This window comes from Syngnathus typhle, linkage group LG21, assembly GCF_033458585.1.
Source record: "Syngnathus typhle isolate RoL2023-S1 ecotype Sweden linkage group LG21, RoL_Styp_1.0, whole genome shotgun sequence".
Lineage (NCBI taxonomy): Eukaryota > Metazoa > Chordata > Actinopteri > Syngnathiformes > Syngnathidae > Syngnathus > Syngnathus typhle.
In genome coordinates this window covers 1,082,501-1,095,618 of record NC_083758.1, presented here as the reverse complement: position 1 = coordinate 1,095,618, position 13,118 = coordinate 1,082,501, and positions in this window count along the sequence as shown.

The following is a 13,118-nucleotide window of genomic DNA, read 5'->3' as shown; positions in this document are numbered from 1 at the left end:
CAATAATGCTTAGCCGCCTCCCTGGAAGCCTAATCGGGCATAAAAAGTTAGGCGGAACGGCCCCAAAGCTCCACACGGAAGTCCCAAAAAAGCTCCATGATTGGTCAATAATGCTTAGCCGCCTCCCTGGAAGCCTAATCGGGCATAAAAAGTTAGGCGGAACGGCCCCAAAGCTCCACACGGAAGTCCCAAAAAAGCTCCATGATTGGTCAATAATGCTTAGCCGCCTCCCTGGAAGCCTAATCGGGCATAAAAAGCTAGGCGGAACGGCCCCAAAGCTCCACACGGAAGTCCCAAAAAAGCTCCATGATTGGTCAATAATGCTTAGCCGCCTCCCTGGAAGCCTAATCGGGCATAAAAAGTTAGGCGGAACGGCTCCAAAGCTCCACACGGAAGTCCCAAAAAAGCTCCATGATTGGTCAATAATGCTTAGCCGCCTCCCTGGAAGCCTAATCGGGCATAAAAAGTTAGGCGGAACGGCCCCAAAGCTCCACACGGAAGTCCCAAAAAAGCTCCATGATTGGTCAATAATGCTTAGCCGCCTCCCTGGAAGCCTAATCGGGCATAAAAAGTTAGGCGGAACGGCCCCAAAGCTCCACACGGAAGTCCCAAAAAAGCTCCATGATTGGTCAATAATGCTTAGCCGCCTCCCTGGAAGCCTAATCGGGCATAAAAAGTTAGGCGGAACGGCCCCAAAGCTCCACACGGAAGTCCGAAAAAAGCTCAAAAATTTTCTAAGTGCCAACGGCTCATTCGCCGTAATGTGTCCGCTCCGCGCTGGTTCCCCGGTCGGCCGCGAATAGCGCAAAATCAGCCTCACGGAAGTTCGAAAAAAGCTCAAAAATTTTCTAAGTGCCAACGGCTCATTCGCCGTAATGTGTCCGCTCCGCGCTGGTTCCCCGGTCGGCCGCGAATAGCGCAAAATCAGCCTCACGGAAGTTCGAAAAAAGCTCAAAAATTTTCTAAGTGCCAACGGCTCATTCGCCGTAATGTGTCCGCTCCGCGCTGGTTCCCCGGTCGGCCGCGAATAGCGCAAAATCAGCCTCACGGAAGTTCGAAAAAAGCTCAAAAATTTTCTAAGTGCCAACGGCTCATTCGCCGTAATGTGTCCGCTCCGCGCTGGTTCCCCGGTCGGCCGCGAATAGCGCAAAAATCAGCCTAAGTGCAGTACCAACCTTGGCGTGTTGGTGCGCCAGAGTACGATGAGTTGGTCCCCCTAGTCACTGTACTCATTACCTTTACCCCCTAATCGCAAAATATAGTCAGAACGTATATGCAGAAGACTATTTTTTTCTTTTTTAAAATTTTCTAAGTGCCAGCGGATGCTGGCACACGAACTGTCCGAGCTACGACGGTTCTCCGGTCGGACAGCGAGGGTGAAAAAGCGGTCCTAAAATCACCGAGGGCTGCCGCACAAGTTGTCCGAGTGGCGACGGTTCCCCGGTCGGCCACGAATGTCGAAAATTCGGCCTCTCCACCACGGAGGTCGGTGAGAATTTCAGAATATTTTCTAAGTGCGAGCGTGGGCTGCCGCACAACTTGTCCGAGTGGCGACGGTTCCCCGGTCGGATCCGAATGTCGAAAATCCGGCCTCTCCACCACGGAGGTCGGTGAGAATTTCAGAATATTTTCTAAGTGCCAGCGTGGGCTGCCGCACAAGCTGTCCGAATTGCGACGGTTCTCCTTTCGGACCCGAATCGCAAAAATTCGGCCTCTCCACCACGGAAGTCGGTGAGAATTTCAGAATATTTTCTAAGTGCCAGCGTGGGCTGCCGCACAAGCTGTCCGCTTTGTCTGGTTCCCTCGGTCGGCCACGAATGGCGAAAAATCAGCCTCTCCTTCTGGAGCTCGCGCCAACTTTGGCAAATATTTTCTAAGTGCCAACGGCTCTTGCGCCGTAATGTGTCCGCTTTGTCTGGTTCCCTCGGTCGGCCACAAACAGCGAAAAATCAGCCTCTCCTTCTGGAGCTCGCGCCAACTTTGGCGAATATTTTCTAAGTGCCAACGGCTCTTGCGCCGTAATGTGTCCGCTTTGTCTGGTTCCCTCGGTCGGCCACGAATGGCGAAAAATCAGCCTCTCCTTCTGGAGCTCGCGCCAACTTTGGCAAATATTTTCTAAGTGCCAACGGCTCTTGCGCCGTAATGTGTCCGCTTTGTCTGGTTCCCTCGGTCGGCCACAAACAGCGAAAAATCAGCCTCTCCTTCTGGAGCTCGCGCCAACTTTGGCGAATATTTTCTAAGTGCCAACGGCTCTTGCGCCGTAATGTGTCCGCTTTGTCTGGTTCCCTCGGTCGGCCACGAACGGCGAAAAATCAGCCTCTCCTTCTGGAGCTCGCGCCAACTTTGGCGAATATTTTCTAAGTGCCAACGGCTCTTGCGCCGTAATGTGTCCGCTTTGTCTGGTTCCCTCGGTCGGCCACGAACGGCGAAAAATCAGCCTCTCCTTCTGGAGCTCGCGCCAACTTTGGCGAATATTTTCTAAGTGCCAACGGCTCTTGCGCCGTAATGTGTCCGCTTTGCCTGGTTCCCTCGGTCGGCCACGAACGGCGAAAAATCAGCCTCTCCTTCTGGAGCTCGCGCCAACTTTGGCGAATATTTTCTAAGTGCCAACGGCTCTTGCGCCGTAATGTGTCCGCTTTGCCTGGTTCCCTCGGTCGGCCACGAACGGCGAAAAATCAGCCTCTCCTTCTGGAGCTCGCGCCAACTTTGGCGAATATTTTCTAAGTGCCAACGGCTCTTGCGCCGTAATGTGTCCGCTTTGCCTGGTTCCCTCGGTCGGCCACGAACGGCGAAAAATCAGCCTCTCCTTCTGGAGCTCGCGCCAACTTTGGCAAAAATATTCTAAGTGCCAACGGCTCTTGCGCCGTAATGTGTCCGCTTTGTCTGGTTCCCTCGGTCGGCCACAAACGGCGAAAAATCAGCCTCTCCTTCTGGAGCTCGCGCCAACTTTGGCGAATATTTTCTAAGTGCCAACGGCTCTTGCGCCGTAATGTGTCCGCTTTGCCTGGTTCCCTCGGTCGGCCACGAACGGCGAAAAATCAGCCTCTCCTTCTGGAGCTCGCGCCAACTTTGGCGAATATTTTCTAAGTGCCAACGGCTCTTGCGCCGTAATGTGTCCGCTTTGCCTGGTTCCCTCGGTCGGCCACGAACGGCGAAAAATCAGCCTCTCCTTCTGGAGCTCGCGCCAACTTTGGCGAATATTTTCTAAGTGCCAACGGCTCTTGCGCCGTAATGTGTCCGCTTTGCCTGGTTCCCTCGGTCGGCCACGAACGGCGAAAAATCAGCCTCTCCTTCTGGAGCTCGCGCCAACTTTGGCAAAAATATTCTAAGTGCCAACGGCTCTTGCGCCGTAATGTGTCCGCTTTGTCTGGTTCCCTCGGTCGGCCACAAACGGCGAAAAATCAGCCTCTCCTTCTGGAGCTCGCGCCAACTTTGGCGAATATTTTCTAAGTGCCAACGGCTCTTGCGCCGTAAAGTGTCCGCTTTGCCTGGTTCCCTCGGTCGGCCACAAACGGCGAAAAATCAGCCTCTCATTCTGGAGCTCGTGCCAACTTTGGCGAATATTTTCTAAGTGCCAACGGCTCTTGCGCCGTAATGTGTCCGCTTTGCCTGGTTCCCTCGGTCGGCCACAAACGGCGAAAAATCAGCCTCTCCTTCTGGAGCTCGCGCCAACTTTGGCGAATATTTTCTAAGTGCCAACGGCTCTTGCGCCGTAATGTGTCCGCTTTGCCTGGTTCCCTCGGTCGGCCACGAACGGCGAAAAATCAGCCTCTCCTTCTGGAGCTCGCGCCAACTTTGGCGAATATTTTCTAAGTGCCAACGGCTCTTGCGCCGTAATGTGTCCGCTTTGCCTGGTTCCCTCGGTCGGCCACGAACGGCGAAAAATCAGCCTCTCCTTCTGGAGCTCGCGCCAACTTTGGCGAATATTTTCTAAGTGCCAACGGCTCTTGCGCCGTAATGTGTCCGCTTTGCCTGGTTCCCTCGGTCGGCCACGAACGGCGAAAAATCAGCCTCTCCTTCTGGAGCTCGCGCCAACTTTGGCAAAAATATTCTAAGTGCCAACGGCTCTTGCGCCGTAATGTGTCCGCTTTGTCTGGTTCCCTCGGTCGGCCACAAACGGCGAAAAATCAGCCTCTCCTTCTGGAGCTCGCGCCAACTTTGGCGAATATTTTCTAAGTGCCAACGGCTCTTGCGCCGTAATGTGTCCGCTTTGCCTGGTTCCCTCGGTCGGCCACGAACGGCGAAAAATCAGCCTCTCCTTCTGGAGCTCGCGCCAACTTTGGCGAATATTTTCTAAGTGCCAACGGCTCTTGCGCCGTAATGTGTCCGCTTTGCCTGGTTCCCTCGGTCGGCCACGAACGGCGAAAAATCAGCCTCTCCTTCTGGAGCTCGCGCCAACTTTGGCGAATATTTTCTAAGTGCCAACGGCTCTTGCGCCGTAATGTGTCCGCTTTGCCTGGTTCCCTCGGTCGGCCACGAACGGCGAAAAATCAGCCTCTCCTTCTGGAGCTCGCGCCAACTTTGGCAAAAATATTCTAAGTGCCAACGGCTCTTGCGCCGTAATGTGTCCGCTTTGTCTGGTTCCCTCGGTCGGCCACAAACGGCGAAAAATCAGCCTCTCCTTCTGGAGCTCGCGCCAACTTTGGCGAATATTTTCTAAGTGCCAACGGCTCTTGCGCCGTAAAGTGTCCGCTTTGCCTGGTTCCCTCGGTCGGCCACAAACGGCGAAAAATCAGCCTCTCATTCTGGAGCTCGTGCCAACTTTGGCGAATATTTTCTAAGTGCCAACGGCTCTTGCGCCGTAATGTGTCCGCTTTGCCTGGTTCCCTCGGTCGGCCACAAACGGCGAAAAATCAGCCTCTCCTTCTGGAGCTCGCGCCAACTTTGGCGAATATTTTCTAAGTGCCAACGGCTCTTGCGCCGTAATGTGTCCGCTTTGCCTGGTTCCCTCGGTCGGCCACGAACGGCGAAAAATCAGCCTCTCCTTCTGGAGCTCGCGCCAACTTTGGCGAATATTTTCTAAGTGCCAACGGCTCTTGCGCCGTAATGTGTCCGCTTTGCCTGGTTCCCTCGGTCGGCCACGAACGGCGAAAAATCAGCCTCTCCTTCTGGAGCTCGCGCCAACTTTGGCGAATATTTTCTAAGTGCCAACGGCTCTTGCGCCGTAATGTGTCCGCTTTGCCTGGTTCCCTCGGTCGGCCACGAACGGCGAAAAATCAGCCTCTCCTTCTGGAGCTCGCGCCAACTTTGGCAAAAATATTCTAAGTGCCAACGGCTCTTGCGCCGTAATGTGTCCGCTTTGTCTGGTTCCCTCGGTCGGCCACAAACGGCGAAAAATCAGCCTCTCCTTCTGGAGCTCGCGCCAACTTTGGCGAATATTTTCTAAGTGCCAACGGCTCTTGCGCCGTAAAGTGTCCGCTTTGCCTGGTTCCCTCGGTCGGCCACAAATAGCGAAAAATCAGCCTCTCCTTCTGGAGCTCGCCTAAGTGCCAACGGCTCTTGCGCCGTAATGTGTCCGCTTTGCCTGGTTCCCTCGGTCGGCCACAAACGGCGAAAAATCAGCCTCTCCTTCTGGAGCTCGCGCCAACTTTGGCGAATATTTTCTAAGTGCCAACGGCTCTTGCGCCGTAATGTGTCCGCTTTGCCTGGTTCCCTCGGTCGGCCACGAACGGCGAAAAATCAGCCTCTCCTTCTGGAGCTCGCGCCAACTTTGGCGAATATTTTCTAAGTGCCAACGGCTCTTGCGCCGTAATGTGTCCGCTTTGCCTGGTTCCCTCGGTCGGCCACGAACGGCGAAAAATCAGCCTCTCCTTCTGGAGCTCGCGCCAACTTTGGCGAATATTTTCTAAGTGCCAACGGCTCTTGCGCCGTAATGTGTCCGCTTTGCCTGGTTCCCTCGGTCGGCCACGAACGGCGAAAAATCAGCCTCTCCTTCTGGAGCTCGCGCCAACTTTGGCAAAAATATTCTAAGTGCCAACGGCTCTTGCGCCGTAATGTGTCCGCTTTGTCTGGTTCCCTCGGTCGGCCACAAACGGCGAAAAATCAGCCTCTCCTTCTGGAGCTCGCGCCAACTTTGGCGAATATTTTCTAAGTGCCAACGGCTCTTGCGCCGTAAAGTGTCCGCTTTGCCTGGTTCCCTCGGTCGGCCACAAATAGCGAAAAATCAGCCTCTCCTTCTGGAGCTCGCCTAAGTGCCAACGGCTCTTGCGCCGTAATGTGTCCGCTTTGTCTGGTTCCCTCGGTCGGCCACAAACGGCGAAAAATCAGCCTCTCCTTCTGGAGCTCGCGCCAACTTTGGCGAATATTTTCTAAGTGCCAACGGCTCTTGCGCCGTAAAGTGTCCGCTTTGCCTGGTTCCCTCGGTCGGCCACAAATAGCGAAAAATCAGCCTCTCCTTCTGGAGCTCGCCTAAGTGCCAACGGCTCTTGCGCCGTAATGTGTCCGCTTTGTCTGGTTCCCTCGGTCGGCCACAAACGGCGAAAAATCAGCCTCTCCTTCTGGAGCTCGCGCCAACTTTGGCGAATATTTTCTAAGTGCCAACGGCTCTTGCGCCGTAAAGTGTCCGCTTTGCCTGGTTCCCTCGGTCGGCCACAAATAGCGAAAAATCAGCCTCTCCTTCTGGAGCTCGCCTAAGTGCCAACGGCTCTTGCGCCGTAATGTGTCCGCTTTGTCTGGTTCCCTCGGTCGGCCACAAACGGCGAAAAATCAGCCTCTCCTTCTGGAGCTCGCGCCAACTTTGGCGAATATTTTCTAAGTGCCAACGGCTCTTGCGCCGTAAAGTGTCCGCTTTGCCTGGTTCCCTCGGTCGGCCACAAATAGCGAAAAATCAGCCTCTCCTTCTGGAGCTCGCCTAAGTGCCAACGGCTCTTGCGCCGTAATGTGTCCGCTTTGTCTGGTTCCCTCGGTCGGCCACAAACGGCGAAAAATCAGCCTCTCCTTCTGGAGCTCGTGCCAACTTTGGCGAATATTTTCTAAGTGCCAACGGCTCTTGCGCCGTAAAGTGTCCGCTTTGCCTGGTTCCCTCGGTCGGCCACAAATAGCGAAAAATCAGCCTCTCCTTCTGGAGCTCGCCTAAGTGCCAACGGCTCTTGCGCCGTAATGTGTCCGCTTTGTCTGGTTCCCTCGGTCGGCCACAAACGGCGAAAAATCAGCCTCTCATTCTGGAGCTCGTGCCAACTTTGGCGAATATTTTATAAGTGCCAACGGCTCTTGCGCCGTAATGTGTCCGCTTTGCCTGGTTCCCTCGGTCGGCCACAAATAGCGAAAAAATCAGCCTCTCCTTCTGGAGCTCGCCTAAGTGCCAACGGCTCTTGCGCCGTAATGTGTCCGCTTTGCCTGGTTCCCTCGGTCGGCCACAAACGGCGAAAAATCAGCCTCTCATTCTGGAGCTCGTGCCAACTTTGGCGAATATTTTCTAAGTGCCAACGGCTCTTGCGCCGTAATGTGTCCGCTTTGCCTGGTTCCCTCGGTCGGCCACAAATAGCGAAAAAATCAGCCTCTCCTTCTGGAGCTCGCCTAAGTGCCAACGGCTCTTGCGCCGTAATGTGTCCGCTTTGTCTGGTTCCCTCGGTCGGCCACAAACGGCGAAAAATCAGCCTCTCATTCTGGAGCTCGTGCCAACTTTGGCGAATATTTTCTAAGTGCCAACGGCTCTTGCGCCGTAATGTGTCCGCTTTGCCTGGTTCCCTCGGTCGGCCACAAATAGCGAAAAAATCAGCCTCTCCTTCTGGAGCTCGCCTAAGTGCCAACGGCTCTTGCGCCGTAATGTGTCCGCTTTGCCTGGTTCCCTCGGTCGGCCACAAACGGCGAAAAATCAGCCTCTCATTCTGGAGCTCGTGCCAACTTTGGCGAATATTTTCTAAGTGCCAACGGCTCTTGCGCCGTAATGTGTCCGCTTTGCCTGGTTCCCTCGGTCGGCCACGAACGGCGAAAAATCAGCCTCTCCTTCTGGAGCTCGCCTAAGTGCCAACGGCTCTTGCGCCGTAATGTGTCCGCTTTGCCTGGTTCCCTCGGTCGGCCACAAATAGCGAAAAACCAGCCTCTCCTTCTGGAGCTCGCCTAAGTGCCAACGGCTCTTGCGCCGTAATGTGTCCGCTTTGCCTGGTTCCCTCGGTCGGCCACAAACGGCGAAAAATCAGCCTCTCCTTCTGGAGCTCGCCTAAGTGCCAACGGCTCTTGCGCCGTAATGTGTCCGCTTTGCCTGGTTCCCTCGGTCGGCCACAAATAGCGAAAAATCAGCCTCTCCTTCTGGAGCTCGCCTAAGTGCCAACGGCTCTTGCGCCGTAATGTGTCCGCTTTGCCTGGTTCCCTCGGTCGGCCACAAATAGCGAAAAATCAGCCTCTCCTTCTGGAGCTCGCCTAAGTGCCAACGGCTCTTGCGCCGTAATGTGTCCGCTTTGCCTGGTTCCCTCGGTCGGCCACAAACGGCGAAAAATCAGCCTCTCCTTCTGGAGCTCGCCTAAGTGCCAACGGCTCTTGCGCCGTAATGTGTCCGCTTTGCCTGGTTCCCTCGGTCGGCCACAAATAGCGAAAAATCAGCCTCTCCTTCTGGAGCTCGCCTAAGTGCCAACGGCTCTTGCGCCGTAATGTGTCCGCTTTGCCTGGTTCCCTCGGTCGGCCACAAACGGCGAAAAATCAGCCTCTCCTTCTGGAGCTCGCCTAAGTGCCAACGGCTCTTGCGCCGTAATGTGTCCGCTTTGCCTGGTTCCCTCGGTCGGCCACAAATAGCGAAAAATCAGCCTCTCCTTCTGGAGCTCGCCTAAGTGCCAACGGCTCTTGCGCCGTAATGTGTCCGCTTTGCCTGGTTCCCTCGGTCGGCCACAAATAGCGAAAAATCAGCCTCTCCTTCTGGAGCTCGCCTAAGTGCCAACGGCTCTTGCGCCGTAATGTGTCCGCTTTGCCTGGTTCCCTCGGTCGGCCACAAATAGCGAAAAATCAGCCTCTCCTTCTGGAGCTCGCCTAAGTGCCAACGGCTCTTGCGCCGTAATGTGTCCGCTTTGCCTGGTTCCCTCGGTCGGCCACAAACGGCGAAAAATCAGCCTCTCCTTCTGGAGCTCGCCTAAGTGCCAACGGCTCTTGCGCCGTAATGTGTCCGCTTTGCCTGGTTCCCTCGGTCGGCCACAAATAGCGAAAAATCAGCCTCTCCTTCTGGAGCTCGCCTAAGTGCCAACGGCTCTTGCGCCGTAATGTGTCCGCTTTGCCTGGTTCCCTCGGTCGGCCACAAACGGCGAAAAATCAGCCTCTCCTTCTGGAGCTCGCGCCAACTTTGGCGAATATTTTCTAAGTGCCAACGGCTCTTGCGCCGTAAAGTGTCCGCTTTGTCTGGTTCCCTCGGTCGGCCACAAATAGCGAAAAATCAGCCTCTCCTTCTGGAGCTCGCGCCAACTTTGTCAAAAAATTTCTAAGTGCCAACGGCTCTTGCGCCGTAAAGTGTCCGCTTTGCCTGGTTCCCTCGGTCGGCCACAAATAGCGAAAAATCAGCCTCTCCTTCTGGAGCTCGCGCCAACTTTGTCGAAAAATTTCTAAGTGCCAACGGCTCTTGCGCCGTAAAGTGTCCGCTTTGTCTGGTTCCCTCGGTCGGCCACGAACGGCGAAAATTCAGCCTCTCCTTCTGGAGCTCGCGCCAACTTTGGCGAATATTTTCTAAGTGCCAACGGCTCTTGCGCCGTAATGTGTCCGCTTTGCCTGGTTCCCTCGGTCGGCCACGAACGGCGAAAAATCAGCCTCTCCTTCTGGAGCTCGCGCCAACTTTGGCGAATATTTTCTAAGTGCCAACGGCTCTTGCGCCGTAATGTGTCCGCTTTGTCTGGTTCCCTCGGTCGGCCACGAATGGCGAAAAATCAGCCTCTCCTTCTGGAGCTCGCACCAACTTTGGCAAATATTTTCTAAGTGCCAACGGCTCTTGCGCCGTAATGTGTCCGCTTTGTCTGGTTCCCTCGGTCGGCCACAAACAGCGAAAAATCAGCCTCTCCTTCTGGAGCTCGCGCCAACTTTGGCGAATATTTTCTAAGTGCCAACGGCTCTTGCGCCGTAAAGTGTCCGCTTTGCCTGGTTCCCTCGGTCGGCCACAAATAGCGAAAAATCAGCCTCTCCTTCTGGAGCTCGCCTAAGTGCCAACGGCTCTTGCGCCGTAAAGTGTCCGCTTTGCCTGGTTCCCTCGGTCGGCCACAAATAGCGAAAAATCAGCCTCTCCTTCTGGAGCTCGCCTAAGTGCCAACGGCTCTTGCGCCGTAATGTGTCCGCTTTGCCTGGTTCCCTCGGTCGGCCACAAACGGCGAAAAATCAGCCTCTCCTTCTGGAGCTCGCCTAAGTGCCAACGGCTCTTGCGCCGTAATGTGTCCGCTTTGCCTGGTTCCCTCGGTCGGCCACAAATAGCGAAAAATCAGCCTCTCCTTCTGGAGCTCGTGCCAACTTTGGCGAATATTTTCTAAGTGCCAACGGCTCTTGCGCCGTAAAGTGTCCGCTTTGTCTGGTTCCCTCGGTCGGCCACAAATAGCGAAAAATCAGCCTCTCCTTCTGGAGCTCGCGCAAGTGCCAACGGCTCTTGCGCCGTAATGTGTCCGCTTTGTCTGGTTCCCTCGGTCGGCCACAAATAGCGAAAAATCAGCCTCTCCTTCTGGAGCTCGCCTAAGTGCCAACGGCTCTTGCGCCGTAATGTGTCCGCTTTGCCTGGTTCCCTCGGTCGGCCACAAATAGCGAAAAATCAGCCTCTCCTTCTGGAGCTCGTGCCAACTTTGGCGAATATTTTCTAAGTGCCAACGGCTCTTGCGCCGTAAAGTGTCCGCTTTGTCTGGTTCCCTCGGTCGGCCACAAATAGCGAAAAATCAGCCTCTCCTTCTGGAGCTCGCCTAAGTGCCAACGGCTCTTGCGCCGTAATGTGTCCGCTTTGCCTGGTTCCCTCGGTCGGCCACAAATAGCGAAAAATCAGCCTCTCCTTCTGGAGCTCGCCTAAGTGCCAACGGCTCTTGCGCCGTAATGTGTCCGCTTTGCCTGGTTCCCTCGGTCGGCCACAAACGGCGAAAAATCAGCCTCTCCTTCTGGAGCTCGCCTAAGTGCCAACGGCTCTTGCGCCGTAATGTGTCCGCTTTGCCTGGTTCCCTCGGTCGGCCACAAATAGCGAAAAATCAGCCTCTCCTTCTGGAGCTCGCCTAAGTGCCAACGGCTCTTGCGCCGTAATGTGTCCGCTTTGCCTGGTTCCCTCGGTCGGCCACAAACGGCGAAAAATCAGCCTCTCCTTCTGGAGCTCGCCTAAGTGCCAACGGCTCTTGCGCCGTAAAGTGTCCGCTTTGTCTGGTTCCCTCGGTCGGCCACAAATAGCGAAAAATCAGCCTCTCCTTCTGGAGCTCGCGCAAGTGCCAACGGCTCTTGCGCCGTAATGTGTCCGCTTTGTCTGGTTCCCTCGGTCGGCCACAAATAGCGAAAAATCAGCCTCTCCTTCTGGAGCTCGCCTAAGTGCCAACGGCTCTTGCGCCGTAATGTGTCCGCTTTGCCTGGTTCCCTCGGTCGGCCACAAATAGCGAAAAATCAGCCTCTCCTTCTGGAGCTCGTGCCAACTTTGGCGAATATTTTCTAAGTGCCAACGGCTCTTGCGCCGTAAAGTGTCCGCTTTGTCTGGTTCCCTCGGTCGGCCACAAATAGCGAAAAATCAGCCTCTCCTTCTGGAGCTCGCCTAAGTGCCAACGGCTCTTGCGCCGTAATGTGTCCGCTTTGCCTGGTTCCCTCGGTCGGCCACAAATAGCGAAAAATCAGCCTCTCCTTCTGGAGCTCGTGCCAACTTTGGCGAATATTTTCTAAGTGCCAACGGCTCTTGCGCCGTAAAGTGTCCGCTTTGTCTGGTTCCTTCGGTCGGCCACAAATAGCGAAAAATCAGCCTCTCCTTCTGGAGCTCGCGCAAGTGCCAACGGCTCTTGCGCCGTAATGTGTCCGCTTTGTCTGGTTCCCTCGGTCGGCCACAAATAGCGAAAAATCAGCCTCTCCTTCTGGAGCTCGTGCCAACTTTGGCGAATATTTTCTAAGTGCCAACGGCTCTTGCGCCGTAATGTGTCCGCTTTGTCTGGTTCCCTCGGTCGGCCACAAATAGCGAAAAATCAGCCTCTCCTTCTGGAGCTCGTGCCAACTTTGGCGAATATTTTCTAAGTGCCAACGGCTCTTGCGCCGTAATGTGTCCGCTTTGCCTGGTTCCCTCGGTCGGCCACAAATAGCGAAAAATCAGCCTCTCCTTCTGGAGCTCGCGCCAACTTTGTCAAAAAATTTCTAAGTGCCAACGGCTCTTGCGCCGTAAAGTGTCCGCTTTGCCTGGTTCCCTCGGTCGGCCACAAATAGCGAAAAATCAGCCTCTCCTTCTGGAGCTCGCGCCAACTTTGTCGAAAAATTTCTAAGTGCCAACGGCTCTTGCGCCGTAAAGTGTCCGCTTTGTCTGGTTCCCTCGGTCGGCCGCAAATAGCGAAAAATCAGCCTCTCGCCCGTCAGGTACCAGGCGTTGGGGTACCAGGGGTAAGTGCAGTACCAGCTTTGGTCTGTTGGTGCGCCAGAGTACGATGAGTTGGTCCCCCTAGTCACTGTACTCATTACCTTTACCCCCAAATCGCAAAATATAGTCAGAACGAGTGTGGGGAACACAAGTTTTGGCCCCGAGAACCAGGCGGCTGGTGTCTCTAGCGATGTGTTCCCCCCCAAAAAGTGTTCACATGCTCGGACAGCGAACCTAGGAGCTACCGCAAAGCACTCTGGAAGTGCAAGAGCGAAAAATTTTCTAAGTACAAAAACTCTCGAAAATTTTCAAAGTGTCACAGTGCTCGAAAATTTTCAAAGTGCTACATGCTTTCCATCCAAGGAAGGAATAGTGGAGGACCGGCCGCCTCCTTAAACACAAGCCGGCGGAACGACGGGGAGGACCGGCCGCCTCCTTAAACACAGGCCGGTGGAACGTTTGGCAGAATTCTTCTCGTGGAGGACCGGCCGCCTCCTTAAACACAAGCCGGCGGAACGACGGGGAGGACCGGCCGCCTCCTTAAACACAGGCCGGTGGAACGTTTGGCAGAATTCTTCTCGTGGAGGACCGGCCGCCTCCTTAAACACAGGCCGGTGGGAACGGTTGGCAGAATTGCGTGACGGCCGCC